Source organism: Berghia stephanieae, chromosome 1 (assembly GCF_034508935.2).
Source record: "Berghia stephanieae isolate SIO BIC M18660-M18661 chromosome 1, UCSD_Bste_1.3, whole genome shotgun sequence".
Taxonomy (NCBI): domain Eukaryota; kingdom Metazoa; phylum Mollusca; class Gastropoda; order Nudibranchia; family Aeolidiidae; genus Berghia; species Berghia stephanieae.
Genome location: NC_088360.1, coordinates 81,634,626 through 81,654,625, shown reverse-complemented (window position 1 = coordinate 81,654,625; position 20,000 = coordinate 81,634,626). Strand labels below are relative to the sequence as shown.

Below are 20,000 nucleotides of genomic sequence, written 5' to 3'. Positions count from 1 at the left end.
GAACATAAGACTTTCTGGTTATCGGTCAGACGTGCTACAATTACCATAGAGGTTTTCCGATAGTTGTCGCGATTTAATGTTTATACTCTTCATAAGAGTATGCATCTCTAGTATAAATCTTTGCCTGACCGGTAATCGTAACATCTGAGGTTCGATCTCTAGTCGAGGGAAAATGTAATTATATTTTTTCGGGATGGGGGGGGGGGGGGGGGTATGTGTTTTTATTCCTTGTATTTTTCTATGCGTTTTCATACACACATTTCAAACAGGAAAGTGTTACTATGGTATCTCCATGAAACCTTTGATTTTTATAAAAAAGAGTTAAACTTCTTTTTTTTTCATTGATTCAACGCGGGAAACGCCGGTTCTACATAGTAAAAACAAACAATTATATATTGATTGTTAAATCTTGTGTATGATGTCTATGGAAGGGATGAGAATGGATTATCCTCTTATTTTTGTTTGTTTTTAGGTGTATAAAGGCACTTGCAATACTATTATGTCATTAACTTAACTAGAGCGTTTATATAACGCAATATCCACCAAACGTGCTGAAAGCGCTTTACAATGTGTCCCAAGCCAATAGCAACACTTAACATGTGGGACGAGACGATATTGTTAGGCGATATTACAATTTTTAAAAATTCCCAATTTAAACGCAAGGGTTATCATCTCTAGCATAACTTGTTATTTTGAGTGGAGTGAATAAGAAAATGTGATTCTTGTCTCAAACATTCCAAGAGCATTAGGACTGATTAACTATGGAAAGACACGTATTTAAGAAATGGCCAGAAAACTCGTCCTTCAAATAGTCTATCTATCGATTTAAATGACTCCCTTCTTGACAACAAAAAAACCCCCCAAAAACAACAACTCTTGAACACTTTCTCTCATCATTATTAAAACTACCCAGAACCAAAGAATTTAATTTATCTCGTTAACTTCCGCCCTTCCGTACGGCATCATCGTCACCAATCGCCTGGCAATTCCATGAGGGAATGATACTATTAAAATTAATCTATCAAACAAAAATCTGATGTCAACGGGAATCACCTATGTTGTCCAAGCGAGAAAAATGGGGGATAATTGATCCTGTCCAAGAACCTCCCCCCCAAAAAAAAAAAAAAAAAACCCGTCCCGAAAATACCATAAGCAGGGCTCTAACCTGGGACCTACCAGATGAAAGTGAAATTCCTTAGTCACTCAGACAACTCTCCCCTTTGAAAATGCAATTCGCTTTGAAATGTATTTTGAGTTCGCTGAGTTATGCCCGGATTTTATGAGGTTTTATAACAAAATTGCTGAGAAAAGATGCTGATGATGAATAATAAAAAAAGAGCCTAATGGACAGCTATTAGATATTGTTGTATTTTATGATAAAAGTCGTAGTAATCACGTCTGTCTTTTTCCATTTCCATTTTATTCAGAAATATTGATCAGCCCTTAGGATAATAATCTCAACCACATAGTCAAAATACTAATTGTATAAAAGGAAGATGTCTAAGATATCAGAATTTTTTCTTTGATCTTATGATCTCAAAAAACACAATCAATGTTGAGAGGACAATGACCCCAGCAAACAAAATCGAAGCCACCAGGAGTGGTGAGGCTTGAGGATTTATGTGACCAGTCGTCTCGATCTAGTATTATTTTTAGGTGGTCTAGGGGTATGAGATTCGCCTTCTGATCGGAAGGTCCTGGGTTTGAGTCCCGAGTTGCGCAAAGACGAGTTCTTGGAAAAGGCCTTTTACTAACATTCTATCACCGCACTCAGGTGTAAATGAGTATCTGGCCGTAAACAGGATTGTCTCTTTCTGGAAAAAAAACGTACTGTCGCCTAACGGGCATCATGTCTCTTCCTACATTTAAGTGTTGCTGTTGGCTAGGGAGAGCGCTTCGAGCACTGTTAATGGATATTGCTCTATATAAAAGCCCAAGGTTGGGGGGGGGGGGGGGCATTGGCTTTTCTTCCTTACAGAATGTATTCTTTACCACGGAATAGAGAAATATGGAGCTGTCCCTTTCCATCCGAACAGTGTTTCTTAATACCGTTCCGAAAATAGAAGGTTGGCTCACAGGACCTACCGTCAAGCTTCTCCCGCCCTCTCCACAGGAAGTAAAAAATATGTGCTGTTGAGGCACTTTAATTACGTTAACTTTCAAAAAAGAATTAGCCTACGCTTATCTATACATTTAAACATTTTACAATTAAAAAAAAATCAATGAATGAGCTATTTTTACGTTTGTAATATTAAATGACTGTTACTACTGAAAGCTAAAACTGTGCTGACAACACCGGACACGATCCATTTTCTATCTAAAAGGTTTGATATATTGCTTAAAATGAATAAATACAGTTTTGGGATGAGTAAAAAATGCTTTTATTTATTATTATTATTTCCCAAAATTTGTTATCTTATCTCAGTTTCATTCTCTCTCTCTCTCTCTCTCTCTCTCTCTCTCTCTCTCTCTCTCTCTCTCTCTCCCCCCCCCACCTTCTTTTTCCAAAAAGAATATTGATTACAACGATTACACTGCTTGTTACAATTGGCTTTGCAATATGTTTTGCAGGTGAGTTAGAGAGCTCCCGTTTGTTTTCTACCATCATTTAAAACATCGAAAATAGCAGGCAATTTTTATAGGAGAGGCAGAGTTACGGGAGCGTGAAGTTTGTTTTGATTAGCAACGAAAACAATCAAAAGTTGGAAACAATCAGGTTTGCCTATCCCGAAATTGTATTTGTAGATTACTGGCTTGTGGGTGTCGAAATGAAGCATCATTCTGTTTTCTATTTTTTGGTTTTGTTTTCATTCAAAATACATCGTCGTAGCAGATGGTGGGTGGCTCAATCAATAGAGCACCTGACGAACAAACTAGGTGACTGGATTTTTCCCCCAACCATTCCGTCAAAAAGAAGAATTAATTGGGAGGCTGATATGATATAGACTTGACAGAAAGCACATTATCTTCTACTATCATCCTACATAAAGGGTTTTAATAAATTGCTACTGTGCACTTCAAGTGACAGAAACTGATATGAACTCCAGGCGCATGAGCATGTTGGCTCGATGGGATCACAACATATTATAGTCAAAACCATTAAACATTCTCCATTTACCCAAAAATACAGAACTTTTCCCCATCCCCCCCACAAATATTTGTATATATGTATATATATGTATATATATATATATATATATATATATATATATATATATATATATATATATATATATATATATATATATATATCCAGACATTATCTAACCTTAATTTCAAACCTCTAATATCTCCACTCATTTTGAAAGCGTCAATATAAAAGAGACTCCTAGGAAATGATAATAGAGGGTGTTGATAGGATAGCGGGAAACTCAAGATTGCACATTTATTTAGAATATCAGTTGGCTACGCCAAAGGCAAAACAGTATAGCAGGAAGAAAATCAAACGAAAGACAGCTTCTTATTTGTTTTGTTTTGTTTCATGACTTTCCATATTTAGTTGTTATACTATAAATATACCTAGTCACTTCTATTTCCTTGTCACTATTTAAATTACTCCCCTCTCTCATCCAACAATTCTCATGCCTTCTGCCTAAAATGACCTCTTTTAACTTTGCGAAGTTCCAGGTTTAAGAGTTTTTGCCAAGATGAAGGTAATTTAAATCAATCGATTTTTTGAGGGACGAGTTTTCTGGCCAAATTTTTAAATACGAGTTTATTTCCGGATTACGGAAGTTAACTGGATAACTACAAATGAGCACTCACATAATTTCTCTACAACACGATCACTTTATCACTTAAAAAAAGCCTAAGCCAAGTTTTGTTTATCTAAACAATGTCAGTGTTTCAAGTCAACACTTTTGATTTTATAAATGAACGGTTTTAAATTAGAAAAAAAATGTCTAAAATGTCAAAAATGCGCTTATCAAGTAACACTTTGTAACAACTTTTTATAATACAGATGCAGGATGGTCCATGTGTCCATAAAACTGACTATTATTATTGTTACTCCGTCAAGTATCTGATCGATGATTGGCAATTGGACCAACCCATAACCATTTCTCATTATACTTTAAATGGGCTATAATACCATTTCCTATCTTTAACCTCTCCCCATCTTCACTCCCACCTTTTCATATTTTTATCCCCTCATTTTGGTTCTATTCTTCTAAGAAAACTGAGTGAGAGAAGAAAAAAAACTTGACCTTTTGTATAGTGCAATATCCACTAAACGTGCTCAAAGCGCTTTACAAAGGGTCCCTGACCAACAAAACACGTAACAAGTAGAACGAGACATGACTCGTGTTGGGCGATATTGTATTTTTTTTCGGACGGAGACAACGCTGTTAACGGCCAGGTACTCATTTTACACCTGAGTTCGGTGAGAGAATGTGTATAAAGATCCTTTTCCAAGGACTGAACTATGCGCCGAGCGAGGCTCGAACCCAGGACCTCCCAATCCTAAACCAAGTGTCATACTACAAGATCACATAACCACACAAGAGAACGAGAGAGTCTGTCATGTCAGGAAACAGATGATCAAAAGGAAGATAATGTTTTGACGTTTACAGTCGGTTTACTAATTTCCTCTTCTAATTAGGCGTCATTTAGCATAAACTTCCCAGTTTTCGTCTCGTGCTCTAAACTCTAATTTTCTACCAGTTTTCAAGAGTTTGAGATTTTAAACATAATTAGCGCTGTAAAATAAAGACATATTATCCATTTCAACTTCTACACACTGCACTGTTTGAACTGTGTGTATCACTGTGGGAGTCTTCCCATAAAAAAGGTAATAATTAAGACAATCCTCATACGACCCACCTCTCCCCTTTGCATTCAATATTGAGCTATTAACCAGACATAAACAATTATTGGACTTCCTTTCTCTTTCTATTTATAGAATTCTGCCGGGGGAAAGAAAAGGAAAAGAAAGAGTGATGGGTATAGGCAGAGAAAATAGTATCGTTATCGAACGTACTTAGAAGAAACACGTAAACGGGTTGGGGAGTGATGGTGTGGGGGGGGGGGGGGGAGGTGGTAGGATATGACCAAAAAAAAAAACAAACCCCAATACATTTCTGCCACAGGCTTACCAATTTCCCCTAAATATTTGATATAGAACATAATCCTTGTCATTCCCCCCCCCCCCCCCCCCCCCCCCCCCCCACACACACCCTTTCACACTCAATTTTCTATTATTTTTTATAATCTGAGTTGGCTAATGATGTTACTGGGGCGAAATCAAAATGAATCAGTTTCGAATTATGAACACACTTTATGAACTTTGTGAAGCATCATCGCTGGATCTATGAACAATAAACACTCAAGAAAAAGAATGCATAGCATGGATGAACCGGTGTAAACTAATTATAAGATGTCATAGGAGGCGAGATAGCCAGGCGGGAAATGTATTGCACCTCCAACAAGGAGCCTCCCTTTGGATCTAGAGCCAATCACCCTCCTCCCCCTCCCTCTCCCCCCCCCCAAAAAAAAAACAACAAACAAACAAACAAACTTAGCTCCTATTGTTCACTTTGCGACGCTGCACAAGGAGACAAAGATGATCGAGTAGATAGGACATGATACTTCCAATAATATGGAGACTGATTCAAAATCGACTCTGGCATCTTTTTATTTCATTGAGCAAAATACTTAGCATCTATTGATTACTGTGCGGCGCTGCACTGCGGCGATGTCAGGTTAATCTCACACTTTTCTCAAAATAGACCAAAAAAATTACCCCCCTGCGGATGAACATAGGGAATTTTACAAAATTTCTACCTTTAATCTTACCATGACTCGGACCTGCACCGAATATCTCATCCATAATCAAATTAACTAACATGATAGCAATCAGCTTACACTTTCACAATCCCCAATCACAATAGGCTTCAATAGTCGTGACATCACTTCCTTCGTATTGACGTATAAGAACTTAGTAACTGGCTCTTAACTATCGGAAGAATGGCGGACGCCCTTATGAAATACTTCTCCGACAAGCACAAAAGTGTATCCAGAGGAGAAAAACAAAATAATATGATCATATTTTGACTTTTATACATTCTGATCACATGACATGTGAAAAAGTTCTAGCCGGCATGAAGAATAAAAAGTACCGATTTTCTTTGTTTAGAACCAAGCTGCTCGTTACTGGGCGGACGTGACATCAGACTATTGAATCCTTTTCTGCAGCAAACCAACAACAAGACACAAATGTTTCATTTTGGCGAGTAACTTTCAATTCATTTATCGCAAGATGGGGATACCCCTCACCTCACCATTAAGTCCTATACCCGAGCCCTCTTTAAAGTTTTGAGTTTCAATCTTTATGCCAAGTTGTGAATGATCTCAAACTATTATCAATGTATGAAGTAAATCTTTGCCGGCCAAAATGAATAAAGTGTTTTGTAAGTGCCCGTAAGAACTTTGAACCAGACCATCGATGACGTCGACAAACGGTCTAGACAATGGTATCGATGGGATGTGATGTTATATTATTTTCCAAATCAGTCGTCACAATAACAATACCCTAAGCCGCCCAGCCGCATCAATCAAATCTCTCTATTGTAGTTGCACATTCTATCACTCCCAACGGGCACATGACTCTCGTCAAAATAATCGTGCTCTTTTCATCACATCGCGCAGCCATAACGTTTTCCCACTCACTCACTCGGAATGATTCAAGCTTGCCAAAAACAATATACAATATTAATAATGATACGCTTTTGTTCTGATGCTCTGTTTTTATGATACGACTATATCTATGGTATAACATCCAAAGCAATCCCATGGGTTAACTTGAATACAATAATTCACACACACACACACACACACACAGACATACATACATGCATACACACACGCAGGCGTACACACACACACACACACACACACACATACACATACACGCAATTCTTAGAGGTGAATGATAATTCAGAAAAAAAGTACGAGGAACATGCTATCATCATCAAGAATAGTTTGTGTGGAGTGGTACCAGAAATCCAGGATATTTTACATTTACCCTCTTCTTACCAACCATAGGAAAATCGTCACATTTGTTAGGTTACAGCCAACGTTTTTGTTCGTTCGATTTTTTCCATCACAATTTAAAGAAATTTTTACTGTACGAAGGTGAATCAAAAAGTAATGGGACTCTGATTATTACTTTAAAACAAATTGAATCAATACCATGCATTATACTTCAAATTAAATCTTTGCATTAGCTTAGTAGAATGCTACTTCTCAGCATAGTCTCCACCTCCCTCGATAGCTACATTCCACATTTTTGTAAGGGCATGTGTTCTGTCCTCGTAAAATTGAGTTGACTGAGCTTTGAGCCAATTTTCACTACTGTTTTGACTTAATCATCTTCAAAGCGATGTCACCTAGATGCCTCCTTCAGTGTACCAATAGGATGAAGTTGGAGGGTGCGAAGTCTGGTGGGTAAGGGGGAGGGGAGGGGTGAGACTGCGTTGTTCATCAAAATGACGCGATTACACCGCTTGTCCTGGCACGTGTGTATGGACGGGAATTGTCATGAAGAAACAGTACTCGTTCCATTTCCAAATCTGGTCTGATTGCCAAATTCTTGCTTTCAGCTGCTTCAGAGTCTATATATGTACCGTTCAGAGTGATGGTGGCTTGCTGTGATAGGAAATCAATAATGTCTCAAAACACTGTTGCCATAAGTTTCCCAGCTGATTTCTCGGTTTTGAATTTTTTGGTCTTTGGGGAAGAAGGATGTCGCCATTCCATTGATTATCTCTTCGACTCAAGATCATAATGATAGTCCCAGGTTTCATCTCTAGTGATTATTCTGCTGAGAAAGCTGCCATCTCTCCCACTTTGTCCAGAAGCTCGGCACAGCAATTCATCCTTTCACGCTTGTGACCTGGAGTCAACTGCTTAGGTGCTCAACGAGCACAGACCTGTGAGAATCCCAAGGATTTAATGAGTTGATATGACTGATTTCAAGGTCTCCTACAATCTCATCAAGAGATATATTCTTATGTCAGATTTGATCAATGATTCTGTCTTATATTTTTTTGGATTCACTGAATTGACACTGCTTAGAGTGTTTTTCAAGGGATATCAGATTGTATGTTTGGTTACTTCTCATTTTCTTCTAATTGATGATATACATGTTTATCCCACCTTTAAACACTGCTTCTACATAATGCCTGAGTTTTACCTTAATACTTTTGAAAATATTACTCGGGGTTTCTCCTTCAAGAAAAGGCCATTTTAACTGCCATAATTTTGTCAAAATTTGACGGAATTATAAATGTCCACTTTTGGCTTCCAGATAATGAGCTAAATATAACGTCATATGAAAAAAAAACCCAGTAAGAGATTTGTCCCATTACTTTTTGACTCAGCCTCGTAGTTATAGGAAAATATGCCACTGCGTTGTACAGCTCGTTTTGCGAAACACAATTATGCATAGCATGACCTCTGCTGTCATGTTTGAGTTTTAAAAAAAAGAAATCTATTTTTGTGTGGGTAATTGGGCTGGTATGACGTTACGGAGTGTTATTTTCACTGAATGAATATCATTTCTCGCTAGGCCAGTCAATTCAATATCTCAGAAAATAGCTTTCTTCAATTATGAATGGTTTTGTTTATTAAAAGAATGTTTTCCTTCATAATAATAACTAACAGTGAAAAGGTTTCATAATTTGTCTTAAATTGGTTGATCTGACTCAGTCTGACAAGAATCTGGTGTTGACTCGAGCGAAAAGTCCCTCGTGGAATTTTTTATGGCCATTTCATTGTTGTTAAATTATTTTTTTGTCATTAAAGATATTTATCCATTTTCGAAATACTGAAGGTCATTTTAATCAATCGATATTTGAAGGACGCGCCCACGTTTTCTGGCCAAAAGTTTTAATACAATTGTTTTTGTTTTTCGCGCGGCAGAGAAGTAATCATATTCGTTTTGAAAATGATTGGCTAGACCACCCGCCTTAAATATCCTCCATGTCATATGATATAGAATGTCGGCGTGGGATTCGATATAGAATTCAGAATGCCCCGCTCATATCTAAGATATTTAATTTTTTGCTATTTTCTCTCAGTCGTTTTTCATACGTAGTAATATATAACTCTATTTTATATTATTATATGATTGAGATAATACTATTTCCTAACTCTGTAGGACGAGGAACAATCAAATGATCGCCATAAGCAACTGTACATAATATGCAGGTCTGACATCCGGGTGCAATTATGGGCCTAGTTTATCATTGTTGTAATGAACAATATCATGTTTTAAAGTTATCCATTACAACAGTGAGCCTAATAGGAATTGGGTTATCAGACCTACAGATAAGTCTACGTCGGTCATAAGATATCTATTTAGAAATAGTAGCCCAGCACATTCACTCTTGGTAAGCAAAACAATCTCACACAAATGAAATCCGCCATCAATATTCATGGCTTTCTAAGTAAGCTTTAATGGTAACCTTTAAGACATAGGGGAACTCAAAGCCTACTTTTACGTAGGCGAAACCAACACAAAGATTTAATACCGTATCTATTTTAGTACGGCGGCTGGAGATAATCATGACTCTTAGCAATAGGATAGAATCGTGAAATTGTCGACTTAAGTGGACCGCTTTCCTTTGTATTGAGACAAATAAATAAATAAATAAATAAATAAATAAATAAATAATAAATAAATAAATAAATAAATCAATAAATAAATTCTAACGAGGGTTTCATGTTCTGCCATAATGTTATGTCATTGCCTTCAACAAGACATGAAGTAAGACCAAACTACTTCTCTCAATAACGGTTTCTGAAGACGAGAACTCATTATATAGTTTATGAAAATGATTTATAATGTAAAATATAATGATCCGGCATTTTCTGAGAGAACTTGAAGGAGTATACTTGATGAAGTAGCAGAAAAAATGAATTGAACTTTTTCTTTTTTGTCTGGCATTGCACCAAACCTTGTCAGAACTTACCATGATGTCTGTATCACAATGGTTATTTACACGTTTTCGTTTTCAAAAAAATATTGTTGAACTCAAACTGAGATAAAACAGAATCATCATCATGGTAAATCTCTTCTTAATTGCACTTAAGGTCTATTTTCCTTTAAACAAGATCCTTTTGCTTTGCCCGCTCTAGACGATTATATTTGAGACAAGAGTAAATACACAGAAGTAGATGTTTATAATGGTTTCTTTTATATTTGAAACGAGCTGTTGCACATGGTGTTCTAATGGTCGTTTGAATTCGCATCTCTGTGTTTGAAAATCTAACGAATAATCTAACAGTGATGCCAGTGGCGATGAGCAAAATCTTCCCTTTATTCATTGCCGAGCACTGTTTCAGTTGTCGAAATCATTAAAAAAATGTTTGTTTGAATCTGAAGATATTTCTATCATATGTGTTGGGAGAGGTGAAAAAAACCTTATCGAATCATTTTTCAAAATACAATGATTACAGTTTCCAAGCCATTATCCCGCCTGTACTACATCCAGTTCTTGGTATAGATTTAATGACATGATACAATTTGAAGAGTTTACTTGCGAAATTTATTCGACAACAAAAAAATATTCGATATCCATAAGCGTGGTATTCGAACAAGTTTGCTAATGTTGCGCTCGAAAATACCTTGCAAACTACAAATGAATAACATCACTCTTTTTCAAATGTTATATGAAGACCATAATTATGCATAATTATTATTATAATCTCTTTTCTGTCTGGGCTCGTATTGATACTGGCACTGTCCCAAATCGGTTGTAACTTTTATTTGAATTGTTTCACAAGGAGACAAATATAAAAGTTTGAAATTTGTTTTCCAGATATTTCTCAGTAAATACACATAAAAAGGAGCATCGAATCGTGTTCCTTTAAAAAAGTAACACAACACAATAAAACTTAACAATAAGAATATTGCATACCACAAAATTAACAAAAAAACCCCAAACTTATGAACAACCAGAAGCAAACAAAAAAAAAGAAAAAGAAAAAAGAACCAAAACCTCAAACCGAAAAAAACCCCCCCCCCCCGCCCCCCCCCCCCCCCCCCCTAACAAAAACAGACAAAGCTAAAAGAAAAACCACCCATAGCAAAACACGAAAAACAAAAACAACGATAGAAAATAACGAATAAAACAAAACAAAACTAAATTAAAACAAACGAGAAAGCAAAAACAAACCAACATGTCCTACTTCCCCATAAAAAGCCTTTTGTCATACACCAGCTATTAGTTCTCTGATAAATAGTGGTAAGTAAAATAGTAAACATTAAGATGCAAGAGACTGTGGCATTTAACAAAAATATATATAACAAATTCCACAATGAAAAAGTAAAACATTACATGAAATGTTTCGAGCTCAAAATCCTTTTTTAGCAGAAAAAAAAACAATCAATTGAAACTGTAATATTATAAAATCCAGATAGACGAAAAATTAGGGTCCCTGCACTTTCAGCCGGATAGGAATTAAGCCATAACAGTGCAGTATTCCAGGTTGGCAGATTTTTATATCGCAGCGGCGGGGATATAATGGCTTGGCGGATGGCGGGTTTTTTTTCTCTCGGAATTTTGATTTGTATACCCTTTAGAAAAAAGTATAGCAATCAAGTCTAATTATTTGTCTCACACCCCCCTCTCCACCCCTAAAGTGACTTTTAGGATCACCAATTGTGAGTGTACTGTTGGCTAGAACTATATTACACATCCTTATAGGCTTCAACAGTCGTGACGTCACTTCCCTCGTAATGACACATGGTAACTTAGTAACTGGTTCTAAACTATGGTAAAAATGAAATACTTCTCCGACGAGAATAAAAGTGTATCCAGAGGAGAAAAACATTTTAAATCTGATCATGTTTTGACTTTTATACATTCTGATCACATGACATATGAAACATGAAGAATAAAAAGTACCGATTTTCTTTGTGTAGAACGAAACTGCTCGTTGCTGGGCAGACGTGACATCAGATTATAGAATCCTATTCAGATTTACCGAAAGTGAAAACAATATCCCACAGTCTAACTCCGCTCAAACAAAATCGAAACTCCGAATCTTCATGCCTTTGAAAATGAAACAGTTGTAAATCGTGAGTAACGCTTAGTAATATAATTTTATTCTGAGACAATAGACTATTTTTGTCGATTATAAGTGTTTAAAATCAAATGGTGGATTTTTTTGCGGATTGTGGGCAACTGTCACGGATTTTGGCGGATTTGTGGCATAAAATTGGTGGGATTTTTGCAAAGGCACCTGGCAGCACTGCATAACAGTTATATAAAATAAATAAGTTGGGTAGATTAGTAGATAGATTATTCGATAAATTCACAATAACACAGCACTCTTCCCTCTCTCCCACCGGAATACAATCCACTTGATGCTTCATTATAATATGCCCATCCTATAATATTATTACTATAACACAATTTACTACTGCAGTGGCGACCTGCGCAATGTCTTGTGTCATAAGTATGGAAGATGGAGTGGATCTGGGACACCGCCATATTGATTCTATGAGATTATGTAAAATTCTCACAACATCTGCCAGCCGCATATAACATACCAACACAGAAACCTGTGTGGAACCTTAGACGTTGATAGTCTGATTGATATTTAGTGAGAAGTAATCACCAACATGGCTGACTAAAAACAATAGGGAACAAAATTCGTGACGTCACACTTTATACTTATCCGGTTCCACACCGTTAGAAGTATGTGTGTAACCAGTCCATCGGAGGGCTAATAATGAATAGGTTATATATCATAAGGTGGCATAACTATTTTAGTAGTAAGATGTATAGGCAGATTCTTAGGATTTCGGGACGTAAAAGAGCTAGATAGTATGGATGACACATTTTCATGAAAAATGAGTTACTGTAACGATCACATCATTCATGAATCATGTTTTCTTCAGTAATATTTGGAGGTTTGAAAATTTGAGGTGAAAAAGAACTTGTTACAATTCTTCTGAATACAACTGCTATTCAAAACCCTGTTTTCCGTGAAATGTATATTCTATTCTCTCAATTGTATTACAATGTGGGTTATCTGCTCCATGCATGGGGCCACAGAATTAAAGACTTGTTTTGACATTGTGGGGGTCCCGATAGCTCATTTGGCAGAGCACACGCTTTACACGGATAATTGTAGAAGTAGCATGTTATAATAGAGCTATTCATTCAATGTTTGAAAGTCTCTCCCATAGAGAAGCCATCTAAGCCAAAACGGTCATCTCTACAAACTTACTCTTTGGAAGTCTGGAGTTTGAGGCTTTGTAACAAGTTGAGGGCAATTCTAATCTCAACATAATTTGAACCCCCCCCCCCCCCTTCCCCATTTAGTAGTCATCTCAAAAGACCGATGTACTAAGCATGGGGCAAAGCGATAGAAAAATGAGAATGATATAATGCTTATGACCAACCTCACGCTGATAGCACAAACCACGATATGTCTGAGAAAAACTTTTTCCAACAATGTTTCATAGAACTCAAGCTAATCTTATGATAGTCATGCACGTAGGTAAACTGAATATTACTTCCCCCCAAAAAGTGAATGGAGCAGCACTTATGTTAATAACACCAAGAAATAAAGTGAGTAGAAAAGGGACGGAAGACAAGAAAAATAACAACTTTGCGGCGAGGGGGATTCGAACCCACGGCCCGACTGTTACGGCATCATCGTCTGTGGATTGTAGACGACGTCGATTGTCTTTTCGCGACTAGGCAGTGGTGCCGTAGAAGTCGGGTCGTGTGTTCGAATCCCCATGGCCGCAAATTTGTTGTTGTTATCCTCTGGCACTCTTTTACTCACTTCCTTTCTTGCTAAACTGAATATTACAATCAGATCGTAAATCACAACTCGTCAGCTCGGATGATGTCTTGCAATTACATGAAGAGGAAATTGAATTACATTCTAGTAAAAAGGCTATATTTGTATTTAAAATGATTAACAAATAATATAAATTGACGGTGAACAATTTGTATAGAATCTAGTAATCAAATGCAATTAATTTGGCGATTTTTCAATTGCACGGTGATGGCTTAGTTGGGATCGATACCGGGTGGAACAACCAAACCTGATAACTCTTCCAGACCATAATTCATTCGTTGCCTTCATTAATTATGCACCATATAACCGGCAGTTACATGGTTTGTGAATTCTCATCAAGTAAACTACATAAAGCAACAGAAAAGTAGCGGTAAATTTATACATTTAAACACTCTTTAAAACAATCACTGGTTTGATTGAGAAGGTAATATTGTGTAACCACAGGTTACCGTAGCCAAATAGGGTAATATATGAATATATGAATCAAAGTACGTATACACTCTTTTCCCCCTAAAATAAAAGAATAACAATATTAAAAGTAGACCTAGTCACACACACACACACACACACACACACGCACACACAGACAAAGCAAAGCAAAGCAAAAAACAAACACAGAACCCCCCCCCCCACCCCCCACCCCCCCCAGAAAACCTTATATTTAGCAACAGCAACAACAATCCAAAGCACAACTTTGGCATCAACAGCAACAACAACAATAATAAAAACGAAAAAATAGTACAACCATAACAATATAAAAGAAACACTGGGAGACATTGGGAGTTAAATGAAAAAAGGTAAGAATCTCGGGATTATATTAAAATTTCATCTTACCGTGGATAGGGGTAAAATTCCCATCATCACATCAAATACAGATAGCTGTTATCACAAAGAATTGCAAAATAACACATTTCCTTTGTGTGGTGGATTATTGGATACGACTGATAATGTAGACTTAATAATTTGTTGAACAATGTCATCGGTATCTTTTCTGATTGCTCTGTCATCAGTTTTAATTATAATAAAGTATGGCATATGCAAAGCCATTGCAAAATTCAGAGATAACCATCTGTGACATAGCCTTGAACCTGAGAATAAATATGATGAAATTTATGTGTATTATCTGATTTTTCATATTTTCTATATGTGTCATATTCAAAGACATTGCAAAACTCAGAGATTTATCATATTAAATATTGAACCTCTAAATAATTTAATATCGTTTATGATAAAATTTTATGCGTTCTTTCCCCACCAATTTCTAAATTTCAAAATCCTACCATAATACATCTTTTAACAAGATTAAACTGCGGATGTCACTCAGTACACGTTGACAATGCAACATTTTAGGAATCAGACAACCAGATCCAACCAGTAAGAATTAAATTTGAAATTTAATTATAATCGCTATTTTGTAATAATCCCTGAAATTAATTAAAAAGACCGAATACACTGTATACAAGATTTTCACAATATAATTCCAAATACCCAACATAAATAATCCATTTGAACTTGTATAAAAATTAAACGAATTTAATTTTTTCTTCGTGTATAAAACTTGACCTACTGGGTCAGTCTGGTATTAAGTTGAAATGACGAACAGGATAAATATGGTTTAAAAAAAAAAAACAAAAAAAAACCAACCCCCCCCCCCCCGAACAAAAAAAAAAAAACAACAAAAAAACAAAAACAAACAATACAACCCCACTCCCACCCCAAAAAATCCAACAACAACAACAAACCGCCCCCCCCCCCCCTCCCCACAAAAAAGTTGAGATTTTATATAAACGTGCTCCAAGCGCTTTACAAAAGGCCCCTAGCCAAGAGCAACACTTAAGATGACGTCTCAAAGGAAATGATAATATTTGTTTTTACAGCGACAACCCTGTTAACTGCCAGGTGGGTCATGTTACTCAACTGTTCACCGCTCAGAACGGGACTCGAACCCAGGCCCTCCGATTCGAAGGCGAGTGTCATACCACTAGACCACATAGCAGCACAAATAACTAAAATCTCTAACATTTTTGAAACTTTAAGAAAAAAAACTCACTTTCCTTATTTAATTAATTATTTTATATTAACTCAAAGTGTATATGTGTGGACAGGCGCACTATCCAAAGGGTAGCAAGTAATTGCTTTTGTCCGTATCATGTTATAGAAACTTCGACTCCATTGGCTTTTTGGCTCTGAATGACTGCTTTTAGCATCGGGTCCATCTTGACATAATACCTTTTTAAAAAGTTTGGTCAAAATGAGACTGCAAAATAATAATAATAATAATAATAATAATAATAATAATAATAATAATAATAATAATAATAATATAATAATAATAATAATAATAATAATAATAATAATAATAATAATAATAATAATAATAATAACAATAATAATAATAATAATGATAATAATAATAATGATAATAATTATAATTATAATAATAAGAATAATGCTGAAACTTATATAGTGCTGTAACTCCGAGACACCAGACTCTTAGCGTTTAAATTACAAATTACTTTGGCTGAAACACACTCACTCACTCAAACATACACAAGCACACACACTTACACGCACGCATACAAACACACACAACACAACATAAACCAGACGCCTATCTTGTTTCTCATATCATCTACTCGTTTAAAAATAGACAAAAATTCTTTTTCACAATGCTCTGTGGTAAGGCGTTTCAAACAGAGTCCGAAATGAGACAAGGATCTCATTCCCGCGTTATTGCTTTAGTTTTTGCTATAGTTTATAGGTGATTATTATTTTCTCAACTAACCTTACAATAATGTGTTCGAATTGCCAAGAAATATATCAAGATATACGAACCCATACAGTAGATGAGAGATACCAGAGCACAACAATGGTCGAAACATACGAGCATATTAGGAGGTCTGATAACAGGACACAATTATGGGCTTGATGTAGCATTGTTGTAATGGACATTATTATTATTTTACGTCGGTATGAGAATATTTCCACTACAACAATGAGGCCAAAACAATTTGGATTATCAGACCTTCAAATAAGAACACGTCGGTCGAAATCCAGTAACAAGGAAAGTCATAATATGTATACGATTTATTGCGTTTTGTGTTCCGTGGGGTTGTCGATATAAACAACACGTCATTTCTGTTCTATGGATTTTTAGAATTAAATATAAGATTGAATTGAGTATAATCATCACGGATTGATTAACAAATCGTAATTAAATGGTAAGAATGTCATACGAAGTAGGTGTAGAAGTTGAGTGCATAATGACAGTTATATTGATTATCGCCTTGTTACTTCGACATTCAGTAACAGATGTTGATGTCAGGTGAAAAGGCCATAGGTATTATTTCATAATAATATTATGTTTATATTATCAGGGTATAAGAAAGTCTTTAAATTTAATGATTGTTCATGATGTTCAACACAAGAGTATATAAAAATTACAATAATTTCGCCACCATAAACAATTAATGATTGGAAATGAAAAGAAACAACATTTGTCAAAATGCATACCAGTCAAAGAGTAATTGTCAATTTATTACATTGTTAAAGTACAAAATTAATTAGTTAATTAATTATTACAAATTAGTAAAATATAAATATTTGGCTTGATAAAGTACCACGTATGATTGTGAGAAAAATACAAAGTCATTTTAGAAACCAGATTTCTTTGACTTGGGATCGAACACAAGACCTATATAAGCGATCAGTTAAAACAAGGGAGGTTCGAAATAAATATGGTATGGCTTCAGTTGTTGAGAAATAATTAGCTTGATCCTTATGAAAATTTTATGACGTCAACACAGGTAGTTCTGTAGAAGGCTGCAATTCACTTGCGCAGTTTTAAGCGTACCGTAATATGTTTCTTTATCAGACGCCATTCAACACATGCGCTGGATTTTTTTCTGGAGGTTTGTCGACAAAGGTAGTTTTTTAAAAACTGTTCCATCAACACTTGCGCAGTCAACTGGTTTCTGATAACGATATGAAAAAGTGTGTATGCAACAGTGCCGGACAAAGTAAGACACTTCCCCCTTCCCAGGATTACAAAACCCATCCCAGTAATCAGTCTTCCTCAACTAGAGATTTCAACCTCTGAACTCTTGATTACCGGTCAGACGTGCTACCATTACACCACCGAGGAAACCCGATAGTTGGGACGAATTTACTGTTTATATTTTTCACAAGAGTACGCGTTTCACTCTGTGAATCCTCGCTTGCATCAAACAACACAAATATTGAACACGAGGACGAAGACATTAGAGTAGCTCCATTTTTATTTTTGAAAATATCAAATTGAGAAATTAGGGATCAGGCACTGGTGCAAGATAAGGATTTAAAAAGTGTGTATGAAACAGTGCCAGACAAATCAAGAAAGAAAATAACAAGAAAAATACTATCTAAAAAAAAGATCAGTCTTCCAAAACGTTTGCATAACTTTTAAACAAATATGCCCATCGTTGTTAATACGAATACGTTCCTTCTAAACTAAACAAATCATTCTTAAAATTATATGATAAGATTTTTTGATTTGCCAGTCTTGTCCCCAATATGATATAATGCCATGTCGCACTCCTAAAACTCCCATCCAAAAAGCCCAAACTACTAGATCTTTTAGTGAGAGCAATGCCCACTAACATGAGCTTAAAGAGCTTTACATGGAATCTCAATCGAACACACATTATTGACATGAAAAATGGAACATAATGCGTTTTCATAATCGCTTTTGACAGAGTCTGCTGCCACCTGCATTTTAAACTTGAGTAAAGCGAGAGATTAATATGAGTAAAGAGCCCTTTTCCAAGGCTCAACGTTGCGCCGCTCACAACGGGACTCGAACCAGAGACATAAAGGGCAAAAGCAAGTATCATACCACAATACCATCTAAAGACTTAATCAATTCAATTCTATTCATCTTTAAGACCTCACGCTCTTATTTCTATGGCAGCAAATCGCTTGACAAATGAAACCGGTTAAAATCCTTAATGATCTATAGAAAAATTGACCTAAAATTCCGTCGTTGATTTTCCAGTTCCCCTCTTTAAAAAAAAAAAAAAGATAAGACAAAAGAAAAGTTCAGACTGAACTTATCAACAACTTAACCGTAAGTAGTCCACAGAACTGATACGTTTTCTAGGGATATTTTATACAATTGTCACGGGGGATTTGACTTGAATTGCCATGGTCCTATTTTATTGTCGAAGTATTAATTGTTTTTTATTGTCTTTGGGCTTTGCTCATTGAATTAAATGCAGTAGGTTCAATTCAGGCCATCGAACTCAAGACAAACCAATTCAGTTATGTCTTTATTTCATTGACCTCAATACAAACAATCCTTTTAAACAAAGTAATTGAAAGAAGAAACAAGATGAATGACAAAATAATTGTCAGTTTGAATTTTTGTTGTTGACATCCTCTGAGATTGTGATACATTGTCTGAAGTGACTGACCTACAAGGTGAAAAATGAATTTAACTAATGACCAATAAACAGAGGTCTCGTAAACAAGACATGTTAACTAAATTGTGTTGTCTGTAGAGAAAATGACCAAAATAAAAAAGATGTTCGATTATAGAACAGCATCAAAGAAAAATGAAGTAAAAAAAGTGACGTTAAACATATCTTATCAAGGGTTGGATTAAATGTTTAAAATTTTTCTCGGACAATTATTTATCTACACATTTTCTCTCTTTGTTGTGCATCATGTCAGTAATATAAGTTGATACAAACTTCCAATATCTCGATGGTTATGATAATAATAGTAATATTGATAATGGTAAACTTAATAATAATAATAACAATAATAATAATAATAATAATAATAATAATAATAATAATAATAATAATAATAATAATAATAATAATAGTAATAATAATAATAATAGTAATCACAATAATAATAATAATGATATAATAATAATAATCATATGATAATAATAATAATAATAATAATAATAATAATAATAATAATAATAATAATAATAATAATAATAATAATAATAATGGGGGCGAAGTGGCCGAGTGGTTAAGGCATTGCACTGTGATCCGGATGACCCGGGTTCGAGCCTCGCTTCAGGCACTTTCGTTTTTTTCCTTGAGCAAGATTATTAACCCCCAATTTGCTCACTTGGACAACATGGGTGATTCCTGTTGACATCAGACATCTTGTTTGATGAGTTA

The 20,000-nt window shown here is 35.5% G+C and overlaps 1 protein-coding gene across 3 annotated transcripts in view; it reads right to left on the bottom strand.

Moving 5' to 3' along the window:
* Positions 1 to 20,000, bottom strand: part of LOC144958851 (uncharacterized) — a 157,064-nt gene that overhangs the window by 81,054 nt on the left and 56,010 nt on the right. For 2 of the 3 annotated variants that reach the window (XM_078891108.1, XM_078891123.1), the window contains exon 3: positions 14,656 to 14,909. The exons of the other annotated variant lie outside the window; for it this stretch is intronic. The gene's annotated coding sequence lies outside the window, so the exon portion shown is untranslated. The remainder of the gene's footprint in view (positions 1 to 14,655; positions 14,910 to 20,000) is intronic. 3 annotated transcript variants of the gene reach the window in all.